We start from the raw sequence: 24,588 nt of genomic DNA on the forward strand, positions 1-24,588 counted from the left end.
TTCACCCACATACTAACGTCATGCCAAGACTGGAGTCTATGTTTGACAGACTTTTACCGCATATACCGCAAAAGTTGGAGGGTCTCGAGGCGAGGTTTAATGCTATTCTCCTGATAATATCCTGCTATTCCATCACTAGGGAGTCCGTGGAGGGCTGGTCTATCAGTCTTGCTAGGCCCATATCTTCGCAATCGCTTATTAGTGGGACAGCAGACTCAGCAGGTTTGCCAGCAGTGAATGGTAGCCTAATTCAGGCATCTCCTGAAACTCAAAATGCTGGGCAATTGTGTCAAGTGGTAACTGAAGTGTCAAGGGGCAACTGTGAGAACAGCAATCTGCCTCATGTGGTGCAGGTGGCACAGGTGGTCCAGGCACAAGGGGCATTACTACCAAAGGGGTAACCAGCTGATACATTTGCTTTGAATAATTTTACCATGATCCAAGCTGGCAGCCACGATAACATAGATCTGCGCCCAGAATCGGCATCTTTGGCTCCTATTTTATTGGGAGTTCCATCGACCACACAGGGCACTAAGGAGTCAACATTGGACCTTATTCATAAGGTCACTCATTGGTGTAATGGTAACATTGTCAATGGTCACTGTTATCCCCAGACATTATTATGGCTAGAAGAGTGGGATGGGTGGGACGCAGGCTGGGGGAAAATATTGAGGAGTACTATGTTATAGTTAATATGAGACATCCTGCCCATGCTAAAGCGCTTATTGATTGTGAGCTTAGGAGTAGTTCTAAAACAATGATTAGGATCGCCCCCCTTCAGTATTTTTACCCCTGCTAATTTTTCTTTAAATAATGCCTGGCACCTGGCCAGCTCAGATTAGCAATCTCGGACACGTCCTACCTCTAGCTAATAATTTTGAACCTTTGCAAAGCTTGCAGGGGCCGGATGGCATCAACTGACAATCACCAGCCCAGGTGGAGTCGCAGGGAATAAGAACTCAAAACCCTGCTGCTAACACTATTCCCTCACTCTGGAAACTAGGGTCTGCCCTTCCATCTAGACCGGTACCTATTAGAGCCCTTCCCTCAAGACCAACATCTAGCAGAACCTATAATACTCCCTCATCTCTGAAGTTAGAGTCTGCCTTTTCTGGATCAGTACCTATAAGAGCAGGCCCTGCTTGTCTGAAGAGACTTTCGCGGAACATTGCAGGTCTGGGGTCAAAAAGAGATGATGCCCTTTGGCAGAGGACCTTCATGGCCTGCCACTTAATCGCATTACGAGAAACATGGGATAACAGTGAGAGCTTTTTTTTTGGATGGGCTCACCTCGTTTTTTAAGCATGATTCTCTCTACATCGGGTCGAGCTGGGGGGGTTCTTCTTTTCTTGGTTTCACTTGATTTAGGATGTAAGCTGAGTCGATTAGAGTGTCAGTCTCCCCATATGTTAGTAGTTGAATTGGTTTTTAAGAATCATGTACTGTTGCTAGTAGTTCATTTTTACACCTCCTTTACTAGATGTTCTGAGTTAGAACACTTAGCGGCCCTAGAGGGTTTTCTTTAACATTATAGGAAGAGGAAACACTCCTATTTTCAAATCATAATTTTAGGCGATTTTAATATCCACCAGTAACATCTTAACTGTACTTCCACTAAGGTTTACGGGGACTTCTCACAATCAACTATACACTTTGAACATACAGAATCAGGTATTTTTACAGAAGGGTTTCTCTCAGCAAACAACTTGTACTGTCTAGAACAAATGGGAGAGAATACCCCTATTCCTACCGTTATAGGCAGGGGTTGCTCTAGCATAATCGATTTTATAATGATCTCTGCATCACTAGCTCCTGCAGTTTATAAACTGAGCAATCTTTTCAGCAGTTACAGTGATAACACCCCCTCATCCTTGAACTATTGTATTCATCTGCTTTAGTTGAAGAAGAAAATAGGAGTATCCCCACCTCCGACATCTGTACCAAGGATCAATCACGTAGGCTGAGGTGGGAGAAGGTGGTACCGGAAAGGTTCATGGATAACCTGTGCGTGGAGTGTGCAGCTGAGGTCTTACCATGCATGGATATCAATGAACAGGACCAAGATGTTCTAGATGCCTTTGGAATGTTAATTAAATAGATAGCTATTAACTTAACTGTTCCATACAGGACCAAGGGCTCCAAGGTCAAGAGATGGGTTGACGGTACGTGCTCCACTGCTCATTGGAAGTTACTGTTGGCACCTAAATACATTCTGAGAGATGAGGTGAGTAATTGTAGCACAGCTTATAAGCATGCAATTCAAGAGAGGAAGAAATCTATCAGGGAAAGGGCATGGGAGGATCTTGGACAAGCAAGTACACTCTCAGATATTAATAGGTTTTGGGCGGTGGTTAACAGCCCTTTTTTTTGTGACATAGCAAATGCCAGTACAGATTGCACCATAGCCACAGAACTATGCATTCAGCATTTTGGGAGCATGTACAGTGACGATGATTTGGAGGGGACGGAGATTCAATGGGACTCCAGCTTAGTCTTTTCACCACTTCATTTTATTGTAAAAGAGGGGGCAGATTTACAAGCCCCATGCATCGCCGGTGCATCACATTGAGTGACGCACTGGTGGCACAGCCTGCTGAGTGATATTTACAAGCACAGGTAAAGTCACTCTGCGTGACTTAACCTGTGCCTGTAAATATCGCCCCCGTTCACGCAACACTGGGTGACATGGGTGTTGCTGTGGGTGTTCCCACGCAACGCCCATGTCCACTGATGCATTTCCAGATTTACAAGAAATTGTAAATCTGGAAATACGTCAGAATGCTACGCCACCCTAGGGGTGGCGTAGCGAGCTGCAACGAGGAGAAATGTTTAAATTTCTCCTAGTTTTTTTCCTCTTTCAATTCGTGCTGCATTCTACAGCACACATTGGTAAAGGAAATCACCTCAATTGATTGTTTTTGTGCAGGAAGGTGCCCCTTCCTGCATAAAAACAATCTCCCCATGACGCAGGCATCCTTGCACCATGGAGCAAGGGTGCCTGCACCGGCGCATGGCTGTAGTTTGTGCGCCAGCGCAGGGGGAAGCACAGAGATGCAACATATTGTTGTAAATATGTTGCATCCCTGTGCTTCGAAACGGAAGCAGCGTGGAGCAGCAAAATGACTTGCTGCATCGTGCTGCGTTAGTTTCTTGTAGATCTGCCCGAGGTTTTTAGAGCTATTCTGGCTACATCTGGGGGAAAGGCACCAGGCCCGGATGGGGTACCAGCTGACCTGTACAAGGCAGACCCTTTGGTCTGGGCTAGAATATTGGCACAGGTTTTTAATATGGTTGGCACATGCGGCCCTCCTCTCTCATGTGCCTGGGCTATTATTATTCCTATTTTAAAAAAAGGTTCAAGGGACGATCCTGCTTGTTATTGACCCATTTGGTTCTTGGACTCAGCTGCCAAAATCATGGGAAAGGTGATTTTGAATCATTTATCATCGTGGCTAGATCATTTTAATGTTATTAGCGATCTACAGTATGGTTTTAGGCAAGGCAGAGGGACGCTCGACCAATGTATTAATTTGAACTTGCTGGTTGGGAAATATTCAATAGCCAAGAGCAGCACCCTGCACGTGGCCTTTATGGATTTAACTTTGGCATTTGACTGTATAAATAGATCCAAACTGTGAAAGATCCTGGGAGAGTTGGGTATGGAGCCGGATCTGGTGACCTTTTTTACATTCCTCCCACAATAACACCACCAGGGCGGTAAGGTTCAAGGAGGATGGCGGCATAACAGACCCCTGGGAGGTCAGGATAGGGGTACAGCAGGGGTATATTTTGGCCCATCTGCTGTTCACACTCTATATCAATAACCTAAGGGACCTCCTCTCAGCTAGCAGTAAAGATATCCCAAAAGCATGGTTGAAACTGATAACTTCACTTCTGTATGCAGACAATGTGGTGCTGTTTGCCAGGTCCGCTGTAGGCCTTAAAAAACATTTAAATGTTTTTATTGATTTTATGGATTCACTTGATCCAGCCACATATTTTTCAAAATCCCACACCATGATGATAGGCAGTAAAAAGGCTGCTGAATGCAAGTTTTTTTGTAGGAGGGTAGAACAAAAGTGTCCACCTTCCCTTATCTGGGGGTGCTGTTTGACGATCGAGGGACCAGGGTGGTGCAAAGACAGCTCAAAAAGAATGTTCTGACAAGAGCAGTAGGGGCTACGTGGGTCTTTGCCAAAAGGCTAGGGTCAAAACCCGTACCTGCCTTGCTTAAGGTGTACCAAGAAAAATGTATTCCTATGGGCACATACAGATGTGATGTCTGGGAATGTAAGGATGTGAGTGACATTCAGGGGGTTGAAAAAAAATTCTTGCGTGGCCTTCTTACCGTCCCCTCTAGCACCCCGCCTTTATGTTTCATGAAGAGCTTGGTCTGGGGTACATTTCTGACTTTATTGCTGTTGCGCCCCAGATACGTTGGCTGAGAATCTGGTTGAGTACAACTACCACCTTGAACCAGCTTGTTATAGTGGACTGTATTGCCCACGAGGGGGACCTACGCATTCCCTGGTTAAAATACATCATGCACCAAATGAAATGGCTTAGGCTGCCCGACATGTATACTAAACCTAGACCCATATTTCCGGCAGCCATTAGGGATATTAAACAGAAGTTTCTGGCTAAGCAGCAAGCGGTCAGGGAGGGTATGGAGTTAGCCAAGCCCTCGTGAGAAGGTACTTCATCTTGAGTGTGTGCTCTCAGATACAGCCTTATTTGTCACTGGTCTCCAATGCTCATCATCGCTTTGTTTGAACCAGATTGCAGCTGAACTTGGTACCCTGGTTATTAGCCATCCCCAAGGGCTACTCAATGCCTTCTGCCCTAAAGCCATGTCCTTGTGATGATTTTTCTCAGCAGGATACCTTGCATTTTATCTTTTTGTGAATTCTACGATCCCCTGCATAAAAAGTTCATACTGCTGTTACTTAGAAATGCTTATTTTGTTCAGGTAAGGCCTGCATTGTTATATTTACAAATGCTTCCCTCCCCTATGGTGTGCTTTGGGGTTGCGAGTTTCATCTCAGGGGACTTAAGACTCAGGAAGAAGATGCCCAGCAATAGTTATCCGGCATTCATTTAGATATGGCCAGGGCATTATATGTATCATCTAGCACTTCTCATGGTGTAATTAAGTTTTCCACTCATTAAGCACTTGTCACTTTTGTATCTTATTCACTGTATTCTATGTTCAGATCGGTATATGCCGCCGTATTCCTCGTAATGAGTTTTAATTCTTTCTGCTAAGTGACTAATTCTAGTATACCTAATATTTGAATGATGGGACCGGTCTTAATGGAAATGTGTAATTTCTCTCTTTTAATGTACTGAATTTTAAAAAGTGTCTCAACATGTTTTTTAACTGTCTGCTTCTATTGGCCAAATAAAGTAATTTGACTTGATCTACTAACGTCTTTCCATAAATTCGGCCATCAGAACTGCCGTACGATCTTCTCTAGCGTTTCTTTTGTTCCGTTATGTCCAGCACTAGGTATATCATGACACCAGTGATACACCTGTTTTTGCAAAGGAATGGTAAGTATCAATAACTAGTTCCCCTTAACTGGTAGACCTTGTTTCATTTGCAATTCACTATGTTTTTTCAACCACACTTTATACATGACTGGATGCCAGGAGCTACTCTCTTCAAGAAGGTATCAGAATGTGTTACACAGATTACCATCTGTGAATCTATTATTACATGTTCGGCAATAACCTCTGGCCGCTAGGTGTGATTCTTGATGTGTTAGGGCATCTGCTTTTTTGTTCTCGCTACCAGATCGATATGTCACCAAGAAGTTATATTCAGCAAAAAACAGCATCCATCGCAATTGCCTAGGTGTCAAATGCTGAGCTGCCTTAATTAATTGGAGATTCCGATGGTCGGTAAATACTGTAACCACATATTTGGCTCCCATCAGTAAATGTCACTATTCCATGAAAGCGTCTTTAATCGCCAACAGCTCTTTTTTAGCTATGGTGTAGTTTCTTTCATCTGGGTTTAGTTTTCTAGACATGTAGGCTATAGGATGCAATTGGCATGTCATTCCATGACGTTGAGATAGCACTGCCCCCAAGGCTAGTTTTGAAGCATCAGCCTCTAAAATGCATGGCTTTTCTGGGTCTGAATGAGCCAAAACAGGTAGGGAATACAAATGCTAGTTTCAGTGCTTCAAACCCCTTTTGTGCCTCCTCTGTCCATTGAAATGATACCTTTTCCACAGTCATTTTGTGATATGCGCTACCGGATTCAAGAACTGATTAATAAACCTACAGTAGAAATTAGAAAAGCCTAAAAAGCATTGCATGTCTCATGTTTTGTGGTCTAGGCCATTCTTTTACAGTTGTTATCTTTCATTATGCCATCTCTTGTCCGGAAGGAGTAAGCATAACTCCTAAAAACTCAACAGCAGTGACAATGAATTCACATTTGCTGATCTTGCAATACAGATGATTTTTTCATAGAGGTTGTAGAACAGAACTTACATGACAGCTATGTATTTGTTCATCGACGAATATATCAATATATCATCGATATATACCACCACGTATTGATCCAAAAACTCCCTCAAGACGTCACTGAGAAAGTACTGGAATTCCGCAGAAGCATTACATAATCCAAAGGGCATCCTAAATATTTGTCCAAGCCAGAGCGAGTTTTGAAAGCAGTTTTCCATTCGTCTCCCTCTCACAATCATACTAAGCAGTAGGCTCCTTTAAGATCAAACTTGGTGTTTATTACTGCTTTTTTCACTTTTTCCAATAGTACTGAGATTAAAGGTAGCGAGTATTGTTTTTTAATTGCAACGGCATTCAACACTCTATAGTCAATACAAGAGCGTAGCTCCTCATTTTCTTTGGGTATGAAGAATAACAGAGAGGCTGCAGGTAATGTATAATTACGAATGAAGCCCAATGAAAGTATATATCTATGTATTGATGTAGATGTTCGTTCACTAGCTCAGTTAAAGCATATATCCTTCCACAAGGTATAATGTCTCCAGGCACCTAAGCAATCTGACAATCATATTGTCTATGGGGGGGGGGGGGTATTTCTGCCCTCTTTTTGCTGAATACGTCCGCATACTCCATGTATTCATCGGGTAAAACCACCTCCTTCTTTGCAGCGGTGGCAATATAATGGCAAAGAGCCAATCCTTAAGCAGTGCGTCTGACAATATTCAGAATTCAACTTAAGAGATTTCTCCATCCAGCTGATTTCTGGGTTATGTAACTGCAACCATGGTAATCTGAGGATTATGCCATACTGAGGAGCTTGGATGATGTGGAAAGTCAATTTTTCCAGATGATGAGAATCATACAGGACTTCACGTTCTTCAGTTATGAAATATATAGGTCCTGAATCTAATTGTTTTCTATCTACAGCAAAAACAGCTTCCAGTGTCTTCTTTCTATGTAAGGAAACTGCCAGCTTTTCAGCTTTGTCTTTATCCATGAATCCACCATGACCAGAACTCTCTGCCACTCCTCTGGTATTAGAATGCAAATATTGAAAAAAAAAAGTTCTTTAATCAATGTCTTGATTCTCTCCAAAGAAGGGATGAATACACTGCTCAAAGGAGTTCCTTCTTCACTCTTCAAGCTTCTGAGTTTCCCGCCATTTTATTGGCTGCTACATGAAATACTTTTTTGTTTTCTGTATGAGGAATTTTGGGTTTCAACAAGCAATCCTTTAAGAAATGTCCTCTCTTTCCACACTATAAACGAAGACCTTTTTTACGTCTTAGTTCTCTTTCCCCTGGGGTCAAAGAAGCATGCACAGTTCCTATCTCCATAGATTTATGTCTAGATACATAGCTATTTTCGAATTGTTGAGGGCAATCAAAGAGTAGTATGGGTATTTCCTTTCTTCTATTCTCTCCTTTTCATTCACTGATGCGATGATCCAATCGTAATGTGAGATTGATTAATTCCTCACAGAATAATGGTTGTGAGTCAATTGAACTATCACATCTGTCAGTTCATCCTTAAGACCCTGATGAAGTATAGCAGCTTGTTTGGACTCTGGCCAGGCAGTTTCTGTTATAAATCCACAAAAATCATTCAGGTAAACAATCAGGTCTTGGTTTCCTTGCTTGAGCTCCAACAACTCTTGGCCAGCGGAGAACGTAGCGGCTCTTCTGTTAAATATCTTTTCAAATTCTATTCTAAATGAATCCTAATCTTATTGTAAAGGATCAGCCCTCCTTACTAGTGGTACCGCCCCTGGCTGGGGAAGGAACGGTAGGGAACAGGGGGGAAAGAGACCAGTAAGAAAAACAATGAAATGACAATAAAAATACTTGTTCGAGGGAATTCACTTGTTCTAAAGATTGTAATTGTCATGAATAGAATAATACTTGAAACAGAATGAAACCGGGTTCTTCCTTCAATACCAGGAATCACTGATCAATGAGATCGACTCATCATCTTCTAAAGTATAGAAAGAAAGAAATAGAAAACACTGTACTCAAATACAGCACTTCAGTCGGGGTCTAACCTTCCGTAATAATGATATATGGAAATAGGGACTCTGTATCTTACGTGAAAAACAAAAGAGAGAGCGAGGAAGGCAACGAAGTACGCCCCTATCCCCTAATTAATACTCAAAAACAACGTGGACGGACCTACTAGTGAATCCTTAAGCAAGGAAGACTCTGTTGGAAGTATTGGTGTGCCAGGAACCTCATTGGTTTTCAAGAGGAACCCTCACCCACCAACCTAGTTGGTGGCATGCTCATCATCGGGTTCCCAGCTGGGCAGCCAAATGCAACCCAGCTGTGCTTTGACGCCTGAATTACAGCAGAGTGGGCCTGTTTCAGTGTGATATGTGCTCAAAAAAGTGGTGAAGTTAAAAAGGCCTCTGGGACTCCTTGCGGACAATTTTCTGTGAACTCCCAGCAGCCCAGGACATAGTTAAAAGAGAAAAGGGGGATAGAGTCAAGACGGACAATTAGTCTTCGTAATCCCTCAAAAACTGGTCAACATGTTTCAGCCTCGTCAACAATAGTGAGGCTTTCTTCAGGACCATACAGTGAGCACAAATTTCCTGTGGCAAAAAAAAGCCATGTGTATATAGTTCAGCACACGCCCCAACGTGTGCTGTGCATGCAGTGGTGTAATCGTACTTACGGACTCACCGTCTGGTTAAAAAACTAGCTACGTGTTTGCAGTAGCTGAATTAGATCCCAGAAGGGGCGGACTCCTGTAGTCAAACTTTCATCAAGGATGACCGCCTGCCTATCTCACCTACTCCGGTCTTCTCGGGATCTAGCCGAATTGTTGACGAGGCTGAAAAGGCTCACTATTTTCTTACCATGTATACTTTTATGTGGGAAAAGGCCCTCTCAACATTGGCGCTTGAGACAGGCAACACCAAAATAGCTAGTATGCAATTTGCTAACTCTGGACACTGACATAGCTTTCCATGCCAATACTGGTGCACCTGAAGATTGTGATTCTCTATGACAGATTCTGCAACATATGCGTTGAACTGAGCGCATATGCCATCAGAGTTATTGAAGCAGTCACAAATGGGGCAGCACTTTGAAACTCCTGAGAAAATTTCCCTTTACGGACGGGATCTATAACTTGTGCAGAGTACCACAGTGAGGCTTCATTGACTTCAAATGCCATGGTTGGTGAAGGGCTATTTCTCATACATTCTAAAATAAAAGCTCCTGAATTGCTCCTCAAAATTTCTTTGCTTACCAAGTGGCAAGCACTCTAATATGGAATATGTTGCAGTGCCAAATTCACTAAAAGTGTCACCCAGCCTACTTTCAAGGAGTTGTTTCACATCTACACCAATTATGCTGAACACTTGGTAGACAAGGGTATTTTCAGACTATAGTTTTTTTATTATATCCACTATAGCAGTTATGCTTTCCCGTAAAAATGTAAGAATGCAGTAGAGTGGAATTTTTCCAAATCACCATCAATATATGACCAAAGATCATCACATTTCTTGCCTTTGGCAACATCACTCAGCAAAAGTTCTGTATATGGTTGCCACATCGATAATATAGCATTCATGGCCTCAAGGACTGAGAACCACCAGCTAAGTGACACAGTTGGGATGAGTCTTTCGTTGATGCCACACAAAGCACAAAATGAGAAATATTTGTGTTTTAATTTTTGTGCATAACAAAACCGTGCATCAGAATGGACTAAAAAGTCAATAGCATTCTTCATTAACTCTGAAGATTGTAAAGATGCTTTCAGCATGCCATCTAACAAGTCCCAAGGATCTCTTACAAGGAAGCACTTTAGCTTAGGTATCGATTTTGACAGGTCATCACCCAACTTTTTCATATACGTAGCTGAATCACAGCAAATACAAACAAAATCACTCCAATCTTTGTTGAACTTGGTAGGAACTTTTTGCATCAGCATTCCAAGTGACACTGCGTTCCATGTTTTCCAAAGGTCTGGTGTCATGTTTTCACCAGTATGCCAGATGTTTTGTGATTGCACTCTTTTCACATATACCTGTCACTATACCTTGCATTGAATGTTTAAAACCTGGGGTGTTTGGCAATTCACTTACTATCAATTCTAACTCACTAGAAAAAGGCGCTAATGTATCAAGCGTGTTTACCCATTCTCTGTGAGTAAATGCAATGGTACATATTGGAAAAGATACGTATGAAATCTACAAATTTCCTATCAGTGAAAGACTCAAGCATACCCAAAAAATCAAATATGATTTTGATATTTCCTGATTTTATGGCCTGACACGGAGGCCAATATTATGCAATCGCTTTTTATTGCCAGCTCACACAGAAGCAACAATAAAAAAGAATTTAGAACATTTAAAACATTCTGATCAAGTATAAGACACAGCAACAAGCAGCCTTCTTCCCTCTTTTGTTGCTGCTGCTCAGAAGATAAGTAACCTTCATTTACTTTCTAAAATTACTTGATGAACTCTTTGTTACTGGGACCTACGTTTTATCTATACTTCTGTTGTATTGTAAATTGTTGACTTCCCATCTGTAACCCTTTATGGCTTCTAGATATATAAATTGATATGTTGTTTTTTATCGTCTTTTCAAGACTTTTGTAATGAGGCTCACGCAACCGCCAGCAATGCTGCCAGCGCGAACGTGGGCCTCACCAGTCTAACTAAATTCCCTACCTTAACAGGACTCTGGGCTGTTCTGCATGGCTCCCCTTTGCTGCAAATTCGGGGGGGGGCGGGCACGGTACACCATACTCCCGATCCTTATCCCAGTGCGGCCGCAACGCTAAACGTGACCCCATTGGGAATACTCTTACTAAACGAGGAAGTGAGACCTCGTTTTCGGCCATTAGAGGAAAGTACCTCACGCAAATATTAGATATTCCTCAAAAACTTATTTTTCTTTCTGAAAATGACAGTTGACAAGCTTTTCTTCATGAAGAAACACCGAGGCTGCCCCCTATTGCCCTGATTTTGTCAAACTAACAATTTTTCACTCGCCCACCTGTATTTTAACCCTTTAGCTACAGGGAACTATCCATCTACTTTATAACTATAGCTAATAATAAAAAAAAGAGAATGTCTGAAGACCAACTAGACTCTGCAGTTGAGGGAAAATTAGACAAAATAGTTAATAGGGCTTTAGGGAAATTGAGGGGGGCGTTGGATGAAATCATCAATAGGAAATTAGAAACTCTTTCACAAAAAACCAACTAAATGATCAACCTGGGTGCTCTTCTTGGGCAAACAAGCCCCAGAGAAAAAGATCTTCAGGGGACGACCCTCACAAAAAAACTAAAAAATCAAAAGGAATAAATGAGGGTTTACCGGAGGATGCCGGTGATGGAGTCAGTGTGTACGACACTGTGGATGGGCATGGAAGAGGCACGGTTGTTTCAATATCTAGCGAGTCTGATAATGATGAGAGATATGAGCCAGAGCTGGAATTGTCCTGCTCTTCATAGTTTGACTCTGACTATGAAGAAAATGTAAAATGTAAATGTGTTTGTATTTATATAGCGCACTTCTACCTAGAGGTCTCGTAGCGCTGTATTCATACCGCTGTGGAACACTTCCTGGCTTTCCTGTGAGATGTCCACTCCTGGGCACCCCCAAGGTGAAGCCAGGCATCCAAGCCCTGCTGGGGCCATTGTGGAGATTAAGCAAGCTATTGCCCAGAGTCACAGAGTGGGACCCATGATTAGACTATGCACCGAGGCGAGAATTATCAGGTCCGGGGAGATTGAGTCCAAGAGCCGCCGAGGCGGGAATTGAACCCTGGTCCCGGGCCAGACCTCTGCATCAGGGTCTGCCGCTCTAACCATTGAGCCACGCTTCTCCACAACAAAGACTCCCCCACGACAAAAAAAAGGAACGTCTGATGAGGCATCAAAGGCCTCTGGGTTTAAGATGGGGATTCTTGACAAAATATTTGATCCCCTCCTTGTAAAACATACCCTCTCACCTGACTGGACACCTTCTAAGCAGGTTGCTGAATATATTACCTTCTTGTTAAGAAGGGAAATCCCTAAAGAAGTGAGGTCTCGCCTATGCTCTGAATGCCCTCGACCATTCCTCCAAGGTAAAATAACTGTTACACCTGAACTTGACCCAAAGGTTCTAACCTTCATTAACAAAGGGGGAAAAGACCCTAGAAGAGGCCTAGATAGAGGTCTAAAATCCTGCCAGGACCGACTATTAAACACCATTGGCCCTCTTACCAAGATCTTTGAGATGGCCGAGACTGCTTACCTGAGAGATACACAGGTAGACCCACAAGGAATTGCACTAGTGGGCGCAGAGAGCAGTTTGCCTTCTAGGAAACGCAAACACAGCTCTCTCAAATGAAAGAAGGAAAAGTATCCTCCTCAAGCTCGACCCCAAACTAATGGAGCTTGCCAATAAAGAAGGGGGACCTTCCTCCCAGGGCCAACTTTTGGCAACGATTTTATAAAAGAGATGGTAAAGTATATGGGTATTTTTAGTTCAATCCAAAAATCTCAAAAAGAGATAAAGAAGGTTTTCCACGACAGTGTTTTTTGGAAGGGCCGGACGAACAAGGGGTCAGTTCCCCGTCCGAGGTATACCTTCCTCAAGGCCCCTCATGGCATGAGGGAACAAATGTTTTCAACCCTCCTATGGCTTTTACTTAAACTTCTACCCCAAAAGAGTTTCAGGAACGCCAGAGGTGACATAAGACAAAAGAGCTTTTCATCAGTTAGGTCATATGGAAGACCTTTTAGATTCCCCAGAAAGGTGGGAGGGAGACTGGCCCTTGGGTGTTACAAACGGTCAAAGGATCAAAAATAGAATTCATAGACACTCCTATCCACAACAAAACTCCAATGTAAATCTAATTTTCCCAAGAGCACTCAAAGTTGGTTACAAAGGAAGTAGGGTACCTACTAGCCAAGGGCACCATCATGGAGGCTCTCAATCCAGGGGATGGCTTTATCAGCAACATCTTCCTGGTAGAAAAAAAGGAGAAAGGGATGAGACCAGTTATAAACCTCAAAGAGTTAAATGAATGGGTGGTCTACCGACATTTCAAAATGGAGGGAATATATCAGGTAAGGGACATCCTAAGAAAAGGGGACTGGTTAACAAGATTGGATCTCAAGGATGCTTACCTTACTATTCAGATCTGGCCCCCCTCATCAAAAACACCTCCGCTTCACATGGCAAAACAAACTTTGGGAGTTTCTCCAATCTCCCCCTTGGACTTTCCTCAGCACCTTGTTGCTTCACAAAGGTACTCCGCCCAGTAGCAGTTTGGCTCAGAGCAAAGGGGGTAAGGTTAATAATTTAGCTAGACGACATCCTGATAATGGGTCAGTCCAAGAAACTTGTATCCCTCCATACTCAGTGGACAATACATATCTTAGAGAAACTAGGTTTTGTAATAAATCTAAAAAAATCATACTTAAGATACTCAGTTCCTGGGTTTCATTGTAGGCACTCTTCACACAGAACTACGCTTACCCAAAGAAAAAGCTAAAAAAATCACAAAAAGAATTAAAAAAGGTCTTAGAAAAGAGTATTACTTTAAACACTCTAGAAGGAATCCTGTGTCTGCCATCCTCAACCATCCAAGCTATATTCCCAGGCCCCCTCTACTACCGAACCCTCTAAAGACTAAAAAGGAAATGTCGGGGAGGAGCCTAGCACGGGACCAAGATGGCCGCCTGATCGTGTAGCTCCGTAAGACCCGTTCCTCCGTTCGTCTATCCTGCCATATATCCTGTGACCCGAGGACCGCGTTCGACGGGGGAATAGTATTGCTGTGCCCTGGTGAAATTGCGGCTCGAAAGGCGCAATTCTACCCCCCCAAATCGTCGTCCGAAGTTACGGGCCTTTCCGTCGCCTGGGCCGCGGACTCTGGTGTCGGATGTGGCTGGGACCTAATGCGACAACTGCGGCTGTGTCTACCGGAAGTGGTGCCCCCTCCTGGAACCATCCCTAGGGCCCACCTCTAACTGCTGGGTGCTTCTAAGGGGCCTTCCCTGCACGAATCAGCCACTCTTGGTTCGGCTCTTGGAGCGTTGAGGAGGTGTGAAGCGTTGTCGGAGGTGTGAACTTGTGTGACAATAGACTGGTTGCCTGAGCCCTCTTTGGTCACCATCCATGGCGGCGAGATCGGACTCCGAGAGACTCCCCACCAGGGGTGGCAGAGTCCAGAAATCGGTCCAGTCCAATAAACTGGACAGATATACGCTCCCTAAGGGATCTCCGAGCGACCAGAGACAACTTCCCGTAACCGGGACTACATCCCCGAGTTGCGGCTCCGAGCCTTCTTTGCAAGATATAATAGAGGTCGTCACCAGAATTGAGACATCTATGGTGACTAGGATGGATGCGCTTGACACCAAATTGGACTCGGTTAAGATTGATGTTAACCTTCTGCGCACAGACCACGCTAAGACTAGCGAAAAAGTGAAATCCCTCGACATCAAAACATCGAGCCTGGTAAATGACACCGCTGAGCTCCAGAGAGAGGTCCGGGCCTTACAAGCGGCACGGGAGGAAACCCGACGGCTGCTTGATGATTATGAGGGTCGTAATTGGCGCAACAACGTTCTCATTTTGGGTGTACCGGAAAATGCGGAAGTGCGCACGCCTGATCTCTTTGTTGAAGACCTGATCCTTAACCACCTGAAGCCTAAGGGACGTAGCAAGTTTTTTATGGTGGAAAGGGCACATAGGGTGCCGGGCGGGCCGCCGAAAGTGGGGGCGCCAGCTAGGCCCATGATTGGGAGGGTTCTGAATTTTCGGGACCGTGATGCCATTCTACAGACCTCGCGAACGGATAGCCTGCTACGGTATGAGAATGTTACCGTGTCCTTCTTTCCGGACTTTACGCAAGCTGTACAGAGGATGCGTCAGAGTTTCCTCCAAGTCAAGCGGAGGTTGAGAGACAAAGTGATTAAGTACTCTTTGCTATATCCTGCTAAGCTACGAGTCGAAGCGAATGAGCGGACTTGTTTTTTTGATAATGCGGAGGTGGCATCGGACTGGTTAGACACTTTGAGACCTGATGACACTGAAGAACAGCGACAGGATACTGAGGATGGTCGGCAGGGCCTGGAATGAGAGACTCCTGTCTTGAGCGCTTGCTTGGTTTTTGATCACGGGGGGGGGATATGGCCTCTTATTATTGTGTAACTGTACTGATTTGGACTAAAATGTTTGTTCCTTGGGAATGATTCTTTTGGGGGGATGGGTTTGGGGCTGCGCGGCAGGCGCCTCCTCTTCCTACTTTTAGTTACCATTGTTGGGCAGGGCGACAGGCACACTGTGAGTTGGGGTTGGGGTGTTGTCCTGATGCAGGGGTGCAGGGAGGGGGGAAGACTTCTGAGTGAGGGAGGGGGGTTGTTTGTTGTTTCTTGGTTTTGGTTTCGTTTTGAATTGCATTGGGTGTTGACAGATGTGAATGTGCGTGGGGGAGTGGGGTGAATGTCTTGCTCCAATCAGGGATCAGGGATTCGGGTGCTGAGTTGGAACGTGAATGGTCTAGGGACAAAATTAAAAGGGGCATGGTCAGTCAGTTTATCAGGCGTCATTCGCCAGATGTGGTACTTCTGCAGGAGACTCATCTTGTGGGCAACCGCTGTATGGCCCTTCATAGAGCGGGTTATAAATTAATCGCATATGCAGGGTTTACAACAGGCTCTAGGGGAGTTGGGATCTTGGTGAAGAGGGCTTTTCCGTTTGAGGTGCAGGTTACATGGTCGGACCAGCGGGGCAGATATGTGGGAGTGTCCGGGAGGATCGGGGGTAAAGCTGTTACTTTTCTTTCTGTTTATGTTCCCCCAGTCCTCCAATCTGACACTTTTAAGGATCTTGCTAATGTTTTCCTCTCGCTCCCACTTGGTCTCCTGGTCCTGGGTGGTGACTTTAATACTGTTTTGGATGGCAGCTTAGACCGTGTCCCGCCTAAGATCGCTTCGTCCGGCGCATCAGTGGCTCTCTGAGTTCTTGGACTCTTTGGGTCTGGTTGATGTTTGGCGCTTTTTGAATCCTGGACTGAGGAGTTATACACATCTTTGGCGGCACATGGCTCCATGTCGCGGCTCGATTACATCCTGTTGCCCGCTGTTATGGCTGACACTATTAGGGAGGCGCGTCATCCGGGTAGGGGTATCTCCGATCATTCCCCAGTTTGGGTTTGAGTGGAGATGGGACAGCCTATAGCAGGTAGAATTGCACCCATCAACGCCTGGCATCTTAGAGACCCAGTTATTAAGAAAGAATTGTGTGGGGCTTCCGAATGTTATTTTCAGCATAATCAGGGAACTGTGGATTCGGCCCAGACGTTGTGGGAGGCCTATAAAGTGGTCTTGCGAGGAGAGGCGTTGTCTCTCATCGCGGGTAAGAAAAGGAGACGCTTGGCGGAAATCAATGCGGCTGAGGCTGATATTGTCCACTTGGAAGAACGAGTCGCCGGTGATGCGACTGCTGAGAATCAGCATCAGCTACGCCTCAAACAAGATGAATATCACGGGCTGTCTAGGGAGTCGGCTGTGACGCAACACAATGAAGTCCAGAGTAGGATCTATGAACATGGTGTAGCGATTGCAGTTGCTACGAGTGCTAGAAGGTTGAAAAGCCAAGTATGGCGTTTTCCATCCAGAAACTACAGGTCCCAGAAGGCTTTGAGGCGCTGGAGGTCGGGCAGGAAGGAGACACATTCATAAGCACCTCCCATGCAGAGGAAAGGTGCTTGACAATTGTTTTGAGTGGTTGTGATGGCGGATGGTGTGTCCTCGCCGCATTTCTATGTTTCCTGAAGACGACGACGAAGAGCCTGCGTGGTCAGAGAACTCGAGTACCCTGCACGACGACGAAGCGCCTGCGTGGTCAGTTTCCTTGTTTTTGATCTCTCAAAGAAGAAGTGCCTGCGTGGTCAGTTTGCAGCTTTGCTCCCGACGACGAAGTGCCTGCGGAATCAGTTGCAGTTCTTTACTACTTCAAGCCTGTTTAAAGAAGCCTGCTGCTTTTTTCAAAGACGTGCAAGTATTGTTTATTTCTTATGTTTTCCTTAAGCGACTTGCGTAACCCCTGTTCCTGCCGAGCCTGGAAGGGGGGCATTTCTGACAAACACTGAGCATTCTGTGCGAGACCTGCCGCTGGATGCAAACGTGCAGGTTTCGTTTCTGTTCCAGGGAATATTGCGCATTGCACCAACTTTGTTCTTAACGTGCAAGTGGCATTTCGGGTTAAGGAGCCCATGAAAATTGTGAGGACGAGTTGGTTTCTCTTTCTCTCAGAACTAGACGACCAAAGGAATCCTGATTCCGGTTTCAGAGGCTAGTTACCACACAAGATGTATTGTGGGTATTGAAGTCCGTGATATTAACGGAGTATCAGATGTTATAGCCTAATTCATTTAAGCGAGGAAGGCAGTTGAGGGAACAAGTTGCTTATAAAGACTCCTCGCAAGGCCAATTCCAAAAGGAAGAAGTGAAGCAACTTCTCTGTTCTTTTGTTAAGTAGGAGTAAACCGAAAACTGAAAGTACCGAGAATAGTATGTTGGTGTCCCATGTATCGGGAACAACCCATGACCAGATCTGAAAAGGAGGTTGAGAGGACATTGCATCTCATCGTCTCTGCTGGCCGCCTGAATCAGGTTAGTGGCGCTGGCGTGTTCTTGCGCTGCTTGTAATCGCGACAGATTGTCAAGCCCAAGAAGACAGTCCGGCCCAGACGATGGATACGAATACTGTCCTTACTACGTTGTGGACAGATTTACAGATTTACAACAAGAGGTTCAAAGTTCTAGGGCTGAGACCCAGGCTTTATATCTAGAGGTCTCTACCCTGCGAAAAGAAGTGTCGGATTTGGCAATGAAGGATCAGGTTGTGAAGCCTTTGCTCAAACCTGCCACCTTACATCCGCCTTCTACAGGGGGATTTTTTGTGCCCCCTCTTGCTACCTCTGCTGCCGGGGATACTAACCCCACCGTGCACATTATCCAGAATCAAGGGATACCCCTGGCCCCTCCTGAAAGGTTTTATGGAGACCCTAAAAGGTTTGAGACCTTTTTGAATCAATGTAGGCTCCATTTTTTGTGGAAACCCAGGGTATTCCAGGACGAGGCGGCAAAAACAGCCTTCATGATGTCCTATATGGGGGGGAATGCATCCAGCTGGACCATCCCTCTTCTGGAGCGAAACGATCCTGTGCTACATCACTTTCCTAATTTCTGTCTGGAACTAAGAAAACTGTTCGACAGGAAGTCACACATAATGACTTTGGATCGAGAATTGTTAACCCTAAAACAAGGCTCGCAAGACTTGTTATCATATATAACTACCTTTAATCGCCTCATCGTGGAGACTGATTGGCCTGGTGAGAAAAGGATTTCCTTGTTTTATCAGGGCCTGAGGGGCGAGTTAAAAGATTATTAGCACAAGTGGTGCAACTACCGTCTACCTGTGAGGAACTTATAGACCTCACCGTTCAATTGGACCATCGGTTATTGGAACGGAAGGGTGATAGGTACAAGGGAGAGAATAAATACTTCTATCCCATCGTTAAAACAAGATTTGGAAATGAAGAGAAAACCAAGGCAATTGAAGGACCTGAACCCATGCTGATAGGGGGAATCCGGGGTCCTCTTACCTTGGAAGAAAAGGAAAAGAGGAGAAGACTCAAGCTCTGTTTATATTGTGGTAAAGGGGGGCATTTTATTAAGGATTGCAGAGCTCGGAATTACCTTCCGGGCAGGACTTCATTACCAAGAGCAACTGCATCCCTCAAAGTCGAAGAACCGTCGGAAAACTAATCGTCTCGGATCCAATGGAGATCTCCGATTCGAGACGTCCGCCTACAATGATCTCCTCTGTTCTCGCAAACACCCTTCATCCAGCTGTTGCGCATATGAACCTGAGTATATCTCTTTGGCTCACGGAGCACAAATGTTTACAAGTGGATGCCCTATTGGACTCAGGGGCGACAGGAAATTACATTGCCCAGGACTTCACACTAAGAATGAGTATTCCATGTGAAAAGAAACTCACGCCCAAAACCGTTAAAGCGGTGGATGGAACAGTCCTTTCTTCTGGCCCGGTAGTGTACCATACCCATTCATTGATGATGGAGTTCGGGTCGGACCATCAGGAAAACATCCAATTTGATCTTATTGATGCCCCACAATTCCGGCTTATTCTTGGAATGCCCTGGCTTACATTGCATGATCCTACGGTTAGTTGGTCATCCCGTACTGTCCGAATGACGTCCGCATACTGTAAGGAGCACTGTACCAACTCAGGACCTTGCACCTTAGCTCCTGAACCTTCTCCTGCTACCTATCTAGCGAATGCTTGTAGTATTGAAATGTTTTGTTGCGCCACAATTTTGCCTCCTGAATATCGTGAATACCAGGCCCAGTTTGATAAGGAAAAGGCCACCACATTGCCTCCACATAGGGCATATGATTGCCGGGTCGACCTGGTCCCCGGAGCTGACATCCCCTGTAGCAGGGTATATGCACTAACGGAGAAAGAAACCCTGTATTTGAAGACATACATTGAGGATAATCTAGCAACAGGGTTCATAAGACATTCCACCTCTCCTGCCTCGTCACCCATGTTTTTTATCGCTAAGAAGGATTGTGATGAGTTACGACCATGTATCGACTACAGGGCAATAAACAGAGTTACCATTAAAAACCGGTACCCATTACCCCTCATTCCTGTTTTGATGGATCAATTGAAGGGAGCAAAATATTTCACCAAGTTGGACCTTCGTGGAGCATACCATCTGGTTCGCGTAAAGTTGAGTGATGAATGGAAGACGGCGTTCCGGACCAAGTTTGGCCTTTACGAATATCGTGTGATGCCTTTCGGCCTCTGTAACGCCCCGCAGCTTTTCAGTTCTTCATGGACGAGGTGTTGCGGGGATGTTTGGAAACATTCTGTGTGGTCTATATAGACGATATTCTTATCTATTCAGAGTCTCTTCCAGACCACATCACTCATGTAAAGACAGTATTGAGACGGCTACAAGAAAACTCACTCTACGCTAAATTGGAAAAATGTCTCTTCCATGTCCAGGAGGTTGCCTTTCTTGGTTATATGATCAATGCACAGGGTTTCCGAATGGACATGAGCAAAGTAGAGGCGATCCTTACCTGGAAAACCCCTCAGAATGTTAAAGCAGTGCAAAGCTTTCTTGGCTTTGCCAATTACTATCGCCGTTTTATCCAGGACTTTTCCAAGACCATACATCCCATCACCGCCCTCTTCCGAAAAAATGTTCCCTTTGAATGGGGAGAAGCCGCTGATGGAGCCTTTCAACATTTGAAGGAAAGGTTTACTCAGGCTCCTATCCTCAGACATCCAGACACTCAGATACCATTCATACTGGAGACTGATGCCTCTCAGTATGCCATTGGTGGGGTATTGTCACAACGTCACCCCTCTTCAGGTCAACTCCATCCTGTGGCATTTTATTCCAGAAAACTCACGCCTTGTGAAATCAACTACACTATCACAGACAAGGAACTTCTGGCCATCAAGAGAGCCTGTGAGGAATGGAGACATTATCTCCTTGGGGCCGCCCATACGGTAGAGATCATTACAGACCATCGTAATTTGTTGTTTTTGAAAACAGCAAAGGCATTGACTCCCCGACAATTGAGGTGGACTCTTTTCTTTTCCAATTTTGATTTTGTGATTAAGTACAGGCCTGGTTCTCGTAATGGGAAAGCTGATGTCTTGTCAAGATTGGGTGGAGAGGAACAGACCACCGACACTGAACCCCCTTTTATTCTGAAAGAAGTCGGGAGTTCAGGAACATCCATTGCTCTTGTCACCTCTGATGATTTCCTAGAGGACGTTCGAGTGGCATTGGCGGATATTGATTTACCATCCTGGATCCAGAAAGATCCCGAACATCGGAGCGAAAAGAGCAATCTAGCTTACCATTATCATGCTTTGTACATTTCTCATCCTAGATTACAAAAACAAGTATTGGAGTGGGCCCATGATTCGGTTCTTGGGGGTCATATGGGCATTTACAAAACCTCAGCTACTGTGGAAAGGTCCTTTTGGTGGCACAGTTTACGTGCCGATGTGAAGGAAAACGTAACCAATTGTTATATTTGTGCCCAGGGTAAGACAAGCCATACCAAACCGTCGGGATTGCTGAAGCCGTTACCGATACCCCCGAAACCCTGGCATACCCTGTCTATGGACTTTATAGCGGAGATGCCCCCGTGTGAACACCAAACGGTTGTCTTAGTGGTAGTGGACCACCTTACAAAAATGGGTCATTTTATATCTTTGCCTGGATTGCCGACCTCTCTGGAGTTGGCTAAGGTGTTCCTTCAACACCTAGTCCGATCTCATGGACTACCGAGTGTGATTATCACTGATCGCGGAACACAATTTACCTCTCATTTCTGGAAAGCGCTTTGTGCGATTCTTCAGATCGACGCAAGACTGTCCTCTAGTTTTCATCCACAAACAGACGGTAAAACCGAACGTCTGAACCAGACCCTAGAACAGTATCTCCGCTGTTTCACGTTACAGAACACCACGGAATGGACTACCCTTTTGTGGTTGGCTGAATTCGCCTATAATAATGCAGTGCATACCACCCTGGGGTGTTCTCCTTTTTTTTTGTTTGTATGGGTTCCATCCTTGTATGCTGCCGTTTGAATGGCCTGCTGATTCCCTGGTTCCTACGATACATGAACATCATGCTCACCTTAGGGCTATATTGATCGAAGCTCGACATTGTCTGGAAAGAGCCCAATTGTCTCAGAAACGCTTTGCTGACCTTCATTGTTCTCCGGAGCCTGTGTACAAGGTGGGAGATAAAGTATGGCTTTCCACGCGCAACATACATTTGAAAGGGGTCAACAAACTAAAGCCTAAATATGTGGGACCCTATGGGATCTGTGAAGTAGTGAATCCTGTGGCCATGAAGTTGTCACTGCCTGTGTCCTGGTCCATACATCCGGTGTTCCACGTGTCTCTTCTCCGGCCTTGTCTCCCAAGTGTGCGGTTGCCGGTTCGTCCAACATCGGTGGAGGTTGAAGGACAGGAGGAATACGAGGTCCAGGCTATTTTGGATTCACGCATGCTTCGTGGCAGGATACAGTACCTGGTTGATTGGAAAGGGTACGGTCCCGAGGATCGGACATGGGAACCAGTGGACAATCTCCATTGCCCTGATTTGGTTTCTCATTTCCATGCGTTGCATCCTGGGGAGCCGGGTCGACCGCCGGGACGGCTGTCCTCGAGAGGGGGTTCTGTAGCGATTGCAGTTGCTACGAGTGCTAGAAGGTTGAAAAGCCAAGTATGGCGTTTTCCATCCAGAAACTACAGGTCCCAGAAGGCTTTGAGGCGCTGGAGGTTGGGCAGGAAGGAGACACATTCATAAGCACCTCCCATGCAGAGGAAAGTTGCTTGACAATTGTTTTGAGTGGTTGTGATGGCGGATGGTGTGTCCTCGCCGGATTTCTATGTTTCCTGAAGACGACGACGAAGAGCCTGCGTGGTCAGAGAACTTGAGTACCCTGCACGACGACGAAGCGCCTGCGTGGTCAGTTTCCTTGTTTTTGCTCTCTCAAAGAAGAAGTGCCTGCGTGGTAAGTTTGCTGCTTTGCTCCCGACGACGAAGTGCCTGCGGAATCAGTTGCAGTTCTTTACTACTTCAAGCCTGTTTAAAGAAGCCTGCTGCTTTTTTCAAAGACGTGCAAGTATTGTTTATTTCTTATGTTTTCCTTAAGCGACTTGCGTAACCCTTGTTCTTGCCGAGCCTGGAAGGGGGGCATTTCTGACAAACACTGAGCATTCTGTGCGAGACCTGCCGCTGGATGCAAACATGCAGGTTTCGTTTCTGTTCCAGGGAATATTGCGCATTGCACCAACTTTGTTCTTAACGTGCAAGTGGCATTTCGGGTTAAGGAGCCCATGAAAATTGTGAGGACGAGTTGGTTTCTCTTTCTCTCAGAACTAGACGACCAAAGGAATCCTGATTCTGGTTTCAGAGGCTAGTTACCACACAAGATGTATTGTGGGTATTGAAGTCCGTGATATTAACGGAGTATCAGATGTTATAGCCTAATTCATTTAAGCGAGGAAGGCAGTTGAGGGAACAAGTTGCTTATAAAGACTCCTCGCAAGGCCAATTCCAAAAGGAAGAAGTGAAGCAACTTCTTTGTTCTTTTGTTAAGTAGGAGTAAACCGAAGACTGAAAGTACCGAGAATAGTATGTTGGTGTCCCATGTATCGGGAACAACCCATGACCAGATCTGAAAAGGAGGTTGAGAGGACATTGCATCTCATCGTCTCTGCTGGCCGCCTGAATCAGGTTAGTGGCGCTGGCGTCTTCTTGCGCTGCTTGTAATCGCGACACATGGTGATAGGGCGGGTAAGCTTATAGCGTGGCTGGAGCGAGGAGATCGTGCTTCTCGGTTAGTCCCTGAGCTTGAAAGTGGTGGTCCTGAGACTCTAACAGATCCTCAGTAGATTGCGGACTCCTTTGGTTGTTACTATAAGAATGTCTATGCTTCATCGGATACACATAACGGTTCTGAACATGCTGAGATTATTAGAGATATTATTATGCCTAAATTGTCCGATGATGACCGGAAATATATGGAATCCATTATTACGGATGACGAAATTGGGGGAGCTATTAGGATTATCAACTCAGTGAAGGCGACAGGCCCCAATGGTATTCCTATTGAGCTCTATAAATTGAATGCTCATAAAATTGCGCCGCATCTTAGAGCCATGTTTGTTAAAAGTAAAGAGGTTGGCATCCTCCCCTATGATCAGCGTATTGCTAATATTGTTGTGATTCACAAGCCTGGTAAGCCCCGAACCTCCCCCTCTTCCTATAGACCTATCTCTTTGCTCAATGCGGAACCCAAGATTTTGGCCAAAATACTGGCGATTAGGTTGGCCAAAGTGATTTCCGCCTTGGTGCACCCGGATCAATCGGGCTTTATGCCACGCCGTAACACTGCACTTAATCTTCGATGTTTGCATGTCGTTTTGGGTAGGGCCCGTGATTTGTTACAACCCGCCGTGTTGGTGTCTCTTGATGCCACCATGGCCTTTGACCGGATTGAATGGTCTTATCTATTCGC

Source organism: Lissotriton helveticus, chromosome 6, assembly GCF_964261635.1.
Source record: "Lissotriton helveticus chromosome 6, aLisHel1.1, whole genome shotgun sequence".
Lineage (NCBI taxonomy): Eukaryota > Metazoa > Chordata > Amphibia > Caudata > Salamandridae > Lissotriton > Lissotriton helveticus.